Raw genomic sequence first — 13,083 nt, 5'->3', positions numbered from 1 at the left:
AACACTGCTCTCGATCACTCCGATTGGGTTCAAGCAATGCAAGACGAACTGAACGAATTTGAAAGGAACAAAGTCTGGCGCCTCATTCCAACTCCTCCAGATGCCTCGGTTGTTGGTCTCAAATGGGTCTTTAGGAATAAAATGGACAAGGAAGGGAATGTTATAAGGAACAAAGCTCGTCTGGTAGTAAAGGGATATTGTCAGGAGGAAGGGATTGATTATGAAGAGACTTTCGCTCCTGTAGCTAGGCTGGAATCTGTAAGAATATTTATTGCTTACGCTGCCCACAAAAACTTTGAAGTTTTCCAAATAGACGTCAAGTGTGCATTTCTTAATGGAGAAATCGAAGAAACCGTGTATGTGGAGCAACCTCCTGGGTTCGTGAACGAAAAATATCCAAATCATTGCTACATTCTGGATAAAGCTGTGTATGGCCTCAAACAAGCTCCGAGAGCCTCGTATGAAACGCTAACTAAATTCTTAAAGATGTCTAAATTCAAACAAGGTTCGGTTGACCCAACCTTCTTTCGCAAAAAGGAAGGTAACCACCTTATGATAGTTCAAATTTATGTCGATGACATCATCTTTGGCTCAACGAATCCCAGCCTAACAGCTGAATTCAGAAAGCTGATGGAGACTAAATTTGAAATGAGCTCAATGGGTCCTATTAACTTTTTCCTTGGTTTAAATATTAGACAGGGACCCGAAGGCATCTTTATCAATCAGGAAGCTTACACGAAGACTCTCCTAGCAAAGTTTGGTATGATGGGAGAATCCAAAGTCAAAGTCCCAATGGCATTCGGCACCAAGCTAACTCCATCTCTAGACAAACCGGCTGTTGATATCACGCTCTATCGTCAAATGATAGGCTCATTAATGTATCTTACTGCTAGCAGGCCTGACATCATGTTTTCTGTGTGTTACTGTGCTAGATTTCAGGCAAACCCACGCGAACCTCACACGCTTGCAGTGAAGAACATTTTACGTTATCTCAAGCGAACTGCCTCCTTAGGTCTATGGTATCCTTCCAACTCAGGCTTCTTCGTTCAAGCCTATTCAGTTGCTGACCTTGGAGGATGTGGACTCGACAGAAAAAGCACCACTGTCAATTCCTTGACGGGAAGTTGGTTAGCTGGCAATCCAAGAAACAAACGTGCGTGTCGTTGTCTACTGCCGAAGCGGAATACATAGCCGCTGCATCCTGCACCTCTCAAGTGATTTGGATCCAGAGTCAACTTCGAGACTATGGACTCAATATGAAAAAGATCCCACTATATTCTGACTCTGAAAGTGCAATTAGGATCTGTCATAACCCAGTGCAACACTCTAAAACCAAACACATAGCACTGAGGTATCACTTCATCAAAGATCACGTGGAAGATGGAAACGTAGAAGTACACTTTGTAAGAACCACTGATCAACTGGCTGACGTCTTTACCAAAGCTCTTCCTGAAGCATCATTCAACAGAATATTGCAAGGGCTAGGTATGATGGAATCAGGGTCAGTACCTCAAACTACCTCTCAACCTCAAACGTAAGAAGCGAAATTGACCGAACGTTCAGGTTCGGTTAAATCATCTGACTCGCTCATCACTACAAAGGTAGTTTTCTTGGTTGTATATTTCTTGTACAAAGTTGTTTATCTTATTGTTAAAAGTATTTTCTGATTGCATGTCTAAATTCCTTGGTTTTCTAAAATTTTCCAAAACCGAAACCTACCGAAGGTTCGGGTTCGGTTTCTCAAAATTTTCCAAAACCGAAACCTACCGAAGGTTCGGGTTCGGTTTTTCAAAATTTTCTTGAACCGAAACCAACCGAAGGTTCGGGTTCGGTTTTTCAAAATTTTCTTGAACCGAAACCAACCGAACGCTCGGGTTCGTTTTTTCAAAATTTTCTTGAACCGAAACCAACCGAATGCTCGGGTTCGGTTTTTCATAATTTTGTTGAACCGAAACCAACCGAACGCTCGGGTTCGGTTTTTCAAATTTTTCCCAACCGAAACCAACCGAACGTTCGGGTTCGTTTTTTTTTTCCCAAATTTTTCCAAAGTTTTTTTTACTCTTTTTAAGTCTATTTTTTCCTTGCTTATTTTTTTTTCTTTTATTTTTTTTCATATATATCAAAAACTCCAAAAATATTTTCTTATTTTTTTGTGTTTGTTCGTTTATGGGGATATAATTGTTGGATTACTTAAGTGTCCCTATAAGCATGCTGTTGTATGTGTCCCAAGCCTCATAAGATTCTGAATAAAAGCCTTAATGACTTGGTATAAACAAACCTTGTCTTCCCAATTAGGCTGTCACATTTATTCTAATCAAGAGCTACCTCATTCTCTTCTCACAAGAGATAAGAGTTTTCTGCTTGGTCCTTATTTTCGCAGCAGAGGTACTTTAATTTCTTACACCATCTCCATCACATTTCTCCATTACATTCGTTTCATCAATGTACCCCTTGAGACTCTCAGAAATTACCACTGAGGTTTATGGTTACACAACATCTGTGTTTATGATCTTAGTTTCGTGCCACTACGAGCTGAGTGAAACCCAAAATTCAACACCTAATCTGAATTGATGGTGAACAATTAATTTGCTCAAGTTTTCACCAAAAGAATTGACGGATGTACCTAGCTAAAATCTCAAATCTTATTTTGTGTGATTCCTATGAAATTGTTAAACACCATAACATTTCTTCCCTTGGGATCCACTTTTCATTTTTTTGTTGAGATTTTATATTTTCCGAGCTATTTAAAATTTATTCCTACCTACTTGTTCAACAGACTACACCGGTCTCACAAGTACTTTGATCACTTTCTTTCTTATATCAAGATTAGAATTGTTGCATCAAAGCGAAAGCCACCCTTCCATAGCCTAATTAACAAAAACCTTTCAACATTTATTAATAAGTGTTTGATCGTCATTCAACGGGAATCCACATAAACACTTTAAGGTCTCTCTTGATCTTGAAGGAAGAGATTCGTGCCCGGGATCATTTGTTTCGTGTCATTATTGACATCAAATTTATTCCTAAACAGAGTTGCTTTATTTCTTTTTTCGTTTTACACTCTTCACACGAAAATCTTTGATTTTCCAAAATTCCGGTACTAATAATTACAGGCTGTATTATTACTTTGGTGGTTAATTATCAAGCTGTGGTGAAAAATCATCCACGTGGGAAATTAATTCAAAAGATGTCATTTTCGAGATAAGACTAAGGGTTGCTGACTCAGGCGAGAGATCAAAGGATTGAAATTTCAAACGACGGTTAAAAAGGGGACGCGTGTGAATTTGAAACGCCCATTCTTTTACTGACATTATGGACGCGTGTGCGAATTTCAAGCGGCTCCTCTCTGGCACTTCAAGGCGCGTGTGGATATGAAACGGTTTGTTCTGAAACGGCGCTTGTTGGGCGGCGTGTTCCTAGGAATCTGACACTCTCTCTCTTACGTGATCATCGCATGCCTTAACTGTCACGCATCTGTCATTCCGGAAACCTTTTCGTATTTCCATAGAAGATTTGACACGATTTTTCTCTCTCCTTTCACCCACTATAAAAGGCAGTCTCCACTCCCATTTACCTCTTTACTGCATCCGAATTTCCAAGAGAGCAAAAACTCCCAAAAGCTTTACTGTTCCTCTTCTTCTTCCTACTTTCAACAATGGCGGAATCATCCTCAGTCCATGCTACCTTACATATACTACCCATTCGCCCTCACCAATGCTTGGTGATCGACCTAAACCCTCTGGCGTACGACTCTTATATGTCGCCGATCATCGAGTGCCTGAAGTACTCACAAATCGCTCCAGCTCTTTCTAGGGTTGAGTCTGTGCCCATGGAGATTCTATCGCAGGTGTATGCGACTGCACATTACGACAAAGCAGTCGAGAGGGTGTTCTTCGAGGTTGCTGATCACAAGACCTCCATTTCTAGACAACGATTTTGCACACTGCTTGGGTTGGCTGCTGATCATACAAGAATCAATCCTGAGACGATTCCGATTGGGCATCTTTACAACATGTTTTATAACATGGGGTACACGGAGGCGCTCACCTCCGTCGCGAAGTTCAAGAAATCCTGCTTGCCGCCACAGTGGAACGGCATGTTCACAGTCCTCTTCAAGGGCTTATCTGAACGGAGCTCAGGATCCGATGGTTCTAGTCGACTGTTCTTGTCGATTATGTATGGCATCTACAACGGAGTCAATCTTGACTATGGGTATGTTCTCTGGCAACAGCTCATCCAGAGCCTTTCTTCTTCCTCACGACATTCTGAGGTGTCGTATGCCCGGTTCTGGATTCTTATCACAAAATGGGCAATGGATAAACTTGATGTCCCAACTGCTGCTGGTGCATTGATGTCTTCGATCGGTACTTTTCATACCACGAAGATCATCGTCTCTGATGCATCCAAGTTTTCTTTCATTGGCTCTATTCTGGAGACAATGTAAGGCGATGTTCCGTCTGACAGCAGACTCATCCGGACAATTAAGGAGTTCAGGGCAACTGGACCTAGGGAACTCACACCGGAAATGCTTAAGTCCATCCATGATGCTGACAAACCGGTTAACAGGGGCAAAAAGGCGGATAAAGGGAAGCAAGTGACCAAAGCTCCCAAAGGTCCTTCTCCCAGGAAGAGGAAAACAACCAAACCTGCACCATCCCCGCAGCCGAAGAGAAGGAAGACTCAACCAAAGCGAAAGCTTCTTATCGCTTCCTCTTCGAGTGACTCAGAAGGAGAGCGTTCGGGTTCGGACGTCTCTCAAAGAGGAGAAACCCCTCCAAGAGGAAACACCCCACCCCGATCTCCTACCCCAGACATGGAAATTCATGTCTCACCCATTCCTTCTCCTACTCAAACAATCCCTACTTCCATTCCCACCATAACCCCCACTACCACCATTCCTCAAACCTCTTTCCCTATACCACCACCCATTTTCACAGATACAACTACAATAACTGCAAAGGTTATAACCAACGTATCTGATACGGGGGTTCATACCGATGCAACCGAAACACCACCTGTAACCGAACCACCATCTTAAACCGAAACCCAGCATACAATTGAACCTACCCACACTCAACCACCACCCGAAACTACCCCAACCAACACTCAACCTGAACCTACACAAACCACCACACCCCCAGCTTCACCACCCCCACCATCTCCAGATCATGCCTCTGACGGAGATAATCCTTTCCTTGGAGGGGACAACATGACCTTCGATTCGGTCTACTTTAGTCCGTTTCAGGTTCAAAGCGACGAAGAGGACGATGCTCTAGTGACGAAGAAGCATCTTAAGGAGCTAAACGAGAAGGTTGACTTACTTCTTGCCTCATCTTCCAACACTCAGTCCTCTCTCTCTGAAGCCGCTCTTCAGAAGATTGTTGATGCCTTCTCCAGGGCTCAGCATGATTCTGTCGCTTCAGCCACTGCAGCAATAGACGCCTCCAGAAAAGCATGTGAGGCTGCGACCGCAAAAGTCGATAAACTATTCACTGACGCCACTTCCCTGTTGAAGTCCTTACAGGAGAGCGCTGATTCTACCAAGACAACTTTGGAACCAATCGTTCAGCAATTGGCCAAGTTCGTCTCAACGGAGTTACAGTCGTTCGCTACCCTTCGCCAATCTATCAGCGACGACAACTCGGCCCTTCGTGCCTCCATTGACGAGCGCCTTGCTAAACTACAAGAGGATCTCGCAGCTGAAAACTCGTTAATGGACATTCTGGCAAGCAAAACCACCGCCCTCAAGGTCAAGAGCACTCAGCTTTCAAACTCACAGCAACAGATTGAAGCTCTTCGATCCGAACGGGAGGTTATAAAATCTTGTGTTTCGGATGTACACGCTGCCCTATCCAACATCCTAGAAGCACACGATCCGATTCTCAATCATTCGGTGAGGCGAACCCTTGCTGAAAAACTTGCTCCTGCCCTGGACCTTCTCAGCAAAATTGAAGACTTACCTAGTTTTGTGTCCGATCCGAAACAAGGGGGAGAAGTGAAGTCCGGATCGAAACCACCTCCTTCCTCCAAAGCTACTCACACAACCGAACCTCCTCCGACTGGTCAAACTTCGGGTTCGGGTGTGAAGGATAAAGGAAAGAACATAGCTAAGGAAGAAGATGAAGATGAAGATAAAGAAACCATTGCGGACATGTTGAAACGCAAAAACAGTCGCAATGTTGATGATGACTACATTCGTGTGGCGCGAGAGGCTGAAGAAGCCGAACGCAAGAAGAAAGAAGCCCACGATCTCCTTGAGAGCAGGAAGACTCTCTTCCCTGCCTGGACTCGGGAGAGAATGATAAAGGAGGCCATAGATACTCCCAGCATCCTATGGCTCGAGCCGGTGGTCTCCTTCGACTGCTATAATTCTGTCGATTCGCAGTTCGACATGCCGTTGACTCGAAAGGCGTTTATCTTCCACGCCTTCTCCAATATTTTTGAAGTCCCTCATCCTAATCCTGAGGTTGATAGGGAGCTGATCGAATTCTATCTGAAGGCTGCTCGACCTCAGTATCAGACATGGAGCGCTCAGAAGATCGTGAACATTCGGGTCTTAAAGCCTTATACCGAAGGGAGATTCATCAACGTTCGGTTAAGGGTGATAAGAGGGTCTACAAGAACTGAACATCTTATATCCTTGGCAGATCTACCGAACCTAAACCCTCATGATTGGATCGTTTTGCACAACATCCTTTTGACGAATGAAGCTGAATATGGTCCAATTATAGACCATCTCAAGAGGATGATTGTTTGTTACATCATGGAGGTAGCCCTAATGGATCAGGAGGTAGCCACAGTCTTCAAGAAGAAACCGAAGATAGCTCCTGTGGGATCGGCCAGTGATCTTAATCAGATGAAGATGGGCAAGATCGACCCGAGACGTAATTCGGTCATGTTCACTAGAGCAGAAAAACAGAAATGTCTCTTTGCTTTAGCTGACAAACATCTTTACACCACTGCTTGTCTAGAGCACGTGCTGTCGATCATCCGAAGGTGTAAAGAGAATGCAGCAGACGATGTCAAGTACTTCAACGATATGATCCAATGGTACATCAGGTTTAGACAGACGATACTGGCTCTTATCTCTCGTCTGTTCCAGACCGTGAAGAAGAAAGTACCTGCTGCCGCTGCTGGCCCAAGTAACAAGTGAAGATCTCGCTCCAATTGACGCAAAGGGGGAGATTGTTGGGTTGAAGATTCGTTTGAAGATTGCGTCTTTGGGCTCGGCTGTTAGTCCATTTATTTTGTGCTCCGGTTTTGGGCCTGTCCAACCGTGAGCTTGCTAGGTTTACTATATAAGTATATGCTTTCATGCATATTAGGTTAATTATTTAGAGAATAACGATAATTACGATAGCTTTGCAGATTTCTTTATCGTTCTTGTAAACCTCCAACCCTCTACAGTTGATGTTCTTAATCGAGCTCTTCTGAGGGTTATTTTATAATCATTCGACACGTTTGATTCATTCTTGTCTTGTTCTTTATTTTCGTGTTCTTACTGTTTAATCATTATTTACTTGTTTAAGATCTAATCGATCTTCAAAATTAAGTTTCAATCACATCAGACCTGTATCCTGCTACCGACTCTAGTAAAACGACGATGTAAGACGCCGTAAGAAATGACATTTGGCACCCGTAGACTTGCAAGTCCCACTGTAGCAAGCAGCAAGGTGTAGGATAGTCAATCCAGTATAGATCTACACGCAAACTCATACGCTCCCCAATTAAGGAGATTTGGGATACAAGAGCGGTCATGGAAGGACGTGCCATGACCCGCTCAATGGTTCACATAACTGCATGAATTATATGTAATGAATGTACTAACTGAAAGTGTACTCTTTCTCTGTCTAGCCTGTATGTACTGAAATGTTCTGCATGTGCTAGCTGTAATGTATGTTCTCTCTATCTAGCATGTATAGTAATGTACTGTGTGTACTACTCGAACTGACTCATGAATGAACTGACTCATTGTATGTTTCATCGTTCTAGTAATAGTATTAGTATCCTCCTGTGCTACCCCTATGGTAACTTACTAGTGATGTAACTGGTATGTATGAACATGGAAGTATACCCTTGCTACCCAAGGGTACTTAATGAACTGGAAGAACCTTTATGAATATATATGTACACATGATATATAACTAATATTTAAACGACCTTCGGACGGGTACCCGATATCCCTCCAGACCACATCTCAACGGCGAAAAGGAAATAGGGCGGGCAGGCCTTCCTAAGTCTTTTAAACATTGCTTATATAACTATACATACATAGACATGCAGTTGATAATAAATATAACAAAGCTTAAGTAAATGTATTTGATAAGTATAAAATTGGTAAAACAGTTTGAAGCAAAACAGTTTGAACAGTAAGAAAATCATTGGTTTTGTAGTTATTAATCACATGTGATTGATGTAATAACTATAATTATTCAACTTGTATCCCCCCATAAAGAATTTAAAAACATTTAAATCATTGATTAAGGGGGTATGAACTCACCTGTAGTGAGTGGTACGGATGAACTGAAGATGTAGGATTGCTAGGTGTCAAGTGAAGTCTTGAACACAAATTATGATCCAAGTTAACATATAATACCACATATATGTATCCAATTAGTCTTAAACTACTAATTGAAAATATTAAGACATCCTAGAACATGATAAACACTTTATATAAGTGTTCTAAGCCTTAAGGATTTCATCTAAGTTCTTGTAGGACAAGGCTAGTGGGTTTAGGGTTTCAAAGGACCCCATTCCTGAGTTTACTCCCTACGAACCAACACACAAGGAGTTTACGGTCGTAAACCCTTGAGTTTACGGTCGTAAGCTCCTAAGCCTTGGGTTATTTTGTGCTTTGAAGCTTTACATGTTCCATAGAAGCATTTCTACTTGATGGTTTAATCCTTGGAAGCGTTTAGGGCATTAATACACTCCTTTGAGGATTTTATGGCCCCAAGGCCATTTCCTTTTGGGTTTACTGCCGTAAACCCATATGGAAAGGGATATTTTTATGTTCTCAAGTCCCATACTCATCTAGGATAGGTTTTAGGCAATTATCTAAGGCTAATGAAGGCCTTATGCACACTTTGGTACCCTTCTTTGATGTTCACGGCCCAAGGACCAAAACCCTTAGAGATTACGGCCGTAATCTCTCATTGGGATGGGTTTTTGATGATTTCAAGTCCCTAAATTAACTAGGAGTAAAACAAGGATAGTGTCCAAGGCTTTTGGAGGGTTTAAAGCACCTTTTGGCCCTTGAGTTTGGAATTCACGGTCCAAGAACTTCTTGGGCCGTGAACACCTTACTCTTGGTGTTCTTGGGTGCTTTCTAGTCCTAAATACAATAGTATACGAGTCTAAGCTAGTTTCATTGCAAGAGGAAGGGACTAGGCACTCATTTGTCCCTTAAAGAAGGGTTTACGGTCCAAGATGTTCTTGGGCCGTAAACTCTTAAATCTTGTTGTTTTGATATGATTTCTATGTTATTAAGCACATAATAAGCTCTATAATACAACTAGATGGAAGTACTCACATTTTGGGACGAAATTCCGAAGATCCGTGAGAGAGAATTCGGCTTTTCTCTAGTTGGAAATGGAACTAATGGATAATTATGGCTCAGAATCATATATATATATATATATATATATATATATATATATATATATATATATATACTCCTGGGATTTTTGGCAGAAAATATTTTATTCACGCAATGAAATCTAATATCATAGAGTTTTAAAATAACAGAGTTGCACAAAACCCTAGTGCATCCTCTCTCCTGATATCTCTTTGAGAGTAAATCCTGAAATACTCAAACTTATACTAAAAAGTCTGAAAATTTACTGCAACCGTTCTGACTTCTATTGACTTGATATTGTTTGTATAGAATATAAATTTCGGGTTGTCACAAAAAGTTGCTAAAAACCTCCAACAAACATTAGGGTTTCAAATAGAAACGATCCAAATATATAGATTCTCAAAAACGGTGTAACACGATGATTTGGAGGACCTAAAGTCATTGAGTTTTTCACTAAAATCTCGTATTCCCCAAGTCAGCGTCAAGAATCACGAAGCTTCTATTCAACACAGCGAGTTGGAGGACTCAAACTCGCCGAGTTCGTTTGGAATCAACATTTTCTCAAAACACGAAAGTCCTCCGAAATTGTGTCTAGTTTTCAGAAATTTTTAAATCTCATCAATTGGAGTTACGAGTCATGTGATATGGCTAAAACACTGACGAGGGGTCAAGTTGTCCAACAACATCCTTCTTTCTTCAAAATCCACGATCCAAGCTTCCAATCACCAATTCCACTTTGTTTTTCTTCCAAGCATGTATTTGTTGCTGAAATGAGATTTTAAACTAATTAGGTACCTTTTGTTTATTATTTGAGACAAAAACAAGATAAAGTATTAAGATAATGCATGAATATATATATATATATATATATATATATATATATATATATGCACACACACACGCACACATGTACACAAGAGTAATTATGGAATAATCACCTATTATATATATATATATATATATATATATATATATATAAATTTATAATTATGGAAGAAAACATAAGGATAGGCAATGCACTTAACTATACCATAAACTATCACAAAAATCTATAAAAATATAATCTTATATATAGGGTTAAGTGTGTATATATATATATATATATATATATATATATATATATATATATATATATATATATATATATATGAATAATATGATATCAAAGAATGATTAAGTAAAGAAAATATAAAACGATAATCATACTTAAGATTAATACACACGTGTTAGTGAGCTCTTATCATTCATCATATAGCCTGATTGAATTCGGCTAAACCCCGAACCTATAATTGTTAATCTTGTGAGAGCCAGAAAGATTTGTATAGATCTATACGGGGATGATACCCCTACCTACGATTGCCAACTACAATTATGTCTAGATAAATTTCTTAAGTATAAAAGTAATATTTTTTGACATCCAATGGAGTGTCATGATGGGGTTATTTATCAGTCTACAACATCGATTATTGGGGTTCATGGTAATGATATTCGGAAAATCTTAATTTAAACTGCCTAAGGGACACCTTCAACAGTTGTATGATTTGATTAAAAAGATTTGATAAAAATTATAAAATTTTAGGATAGATATTATATCCTAAAAGAAAGAAAAAATTTATGAAGAAGGAATATTTTATAATATTAGGATAGATGGTATGTCCTGAGGATAAGATTGAGTAAACGAAAATATGATTATTAGATCTGGAAATCCTAGGCAGTATTCCTAAATAATAATAATCCTAAAAGTTTTCAAAGAGTTTTATCGATATTTATAAAACATGTGAACTCACTAACATCAAGTTGACGTTTTCAAAAATCGCATGTGTCCCTAGGATGAATGGAAGCTCATTGAAAGGAAAAGCAAGTTGCATGAAGATATATAGTTTTTTTTAGTTTAGTATATGTAATAGATGTTATTAATAAAAGATAAATTTATGTTCTGGGATTGTGTCATAAGAGGTCAATCCTTGGCGCTTCCGTCGCCGGCCGAGTGAGTGACAGAACTGGCTTGTTGAGTAATTGGTTTCATTCCTTAATTATGGGAGTTTAAGGCTTACTTCACTCGTCCATGCAGTTCAGTGTTCACAACTTCTATCAGAGGTGAAACATCCACACATTCATCATCAACCAGAATGCGCCTAAGAAGGGATGGCAAGACAAGTGGTGTTGGGTTAACAACAACCTGGATGGTACTGATTATCCCTATTCGGCCACTTTCTTTTACTGAGCGCCACAATTGTAGGGTACTAGTCTGACTATGGCACAGGTGTTGAGGAATATCTGTTTCAGCGGGGAAGATTGGGATGATTGTATCTTGGTGGCAGTAGGAATGAGTGTCACCTAGCGAGCTTGGGGGAAGATGCCTCAATTCGTAGGATCGTGAGTACTCTCCCCCCCCCCCCCCCCCCGCCCTTTCTTTTTTGGGAGAAGAAATGGATTTTCTAACATGTGTGCTGTTTGTATTTTCATGTATCGAAAGGGTGTTATCCTTTGAGATGGTTATGCGGGGCAAGTACAAGGGTAATCTCAATTACCGTAAGGTGGACCTGGTGGAGACTCTTCTTCCACCTGTTAGTGTTGGTTGGGCACTGACGTAGGTCACTCCTCCTTTTGTCAACGGTGAGGAATCTACTACCTAATATAACCCTGTTTTGGCAGATGTAACAATTGGTGGCGTTTCCCGTCACGATCCTCCACATAAAACCCCTAAGGATGAACCAATAAAGGAAGTGTTAGTCGGTTGTGACTGTATAACCACCAAGTGGCAGATAACTTGGATGGACTCCCCTCTTGCAGAGGATAATGGTGCCAAAACTATTGGAAAATGTCTTAGTAAGAAGCATAATGTTAAATTTTTTGCTTGGAGAGTTGAGCACGATAATCAATATCCCTGATGATGAAACTTCTCACCAGTCGGAGGGGATGGATGAGGAGGCAACCGAACTACCTCGGTAATCAAAGAAGAAGATGAGGATGCTATGGGACTTGACAGTGATGATGGTAAGTTTGGAAAGAAGACGGACGTTGACTTCTAAACTTCTCTTAACCCTACTTTGTCTCGGATGAGGGACAACACCATTTCTAGTATTTCCCATTCACTATTGATGGCCCCGACATTTATCTCCTGGGATGGACGCTTACCATGGGCCCCTATTCACACACAATGTCATTGATATGAGTGGTGTCGCCATGCATTCCCTATGGCTACAATGGAAACACTGGTGCCCCCCTTCGGTTCCCACATGGCGAACAACCTTCAGTAAGCGGCGACCTAGATTTCCCCCTACTTGGTGGCTGCCACTGAGAGCTTGCATCATGTGGGCTCAGACTTGGTGGAATTGACCGCCGTCATAGCTGAGTGTGCCAAATTGAGGGAGAAAGTGATGAGTCTTGAGGAGGAGAAGTTCAAGTTTGAAGAGCGCTATGATTTGTTGGCCAGGGAGAAAGCTTCAATGGAGGACCAAGTGACAAGATTGGATGCTGAAGTGGAGCGCCTGTCTCATCATGTA

The sequence above is a fragment of the Lactuca serriola genome, chromosome 6, assembly GCF_051521515.1.
Source record: "Lactuca serriola cultivar US96UC23 chromosome 6, Lser_US96UC23_V15, whole genome shotgun sequence".
Taxonomy (NCBI): domain Eukaryota; kingdom Viridiplantae; phylum Streptophyta; class Magnoliopsida; order Asterales; family Asteraceae; genus Lactuca; species Lactuca serriola.
Note: the sequence above shows the minus strand (reverse complement) of the source record.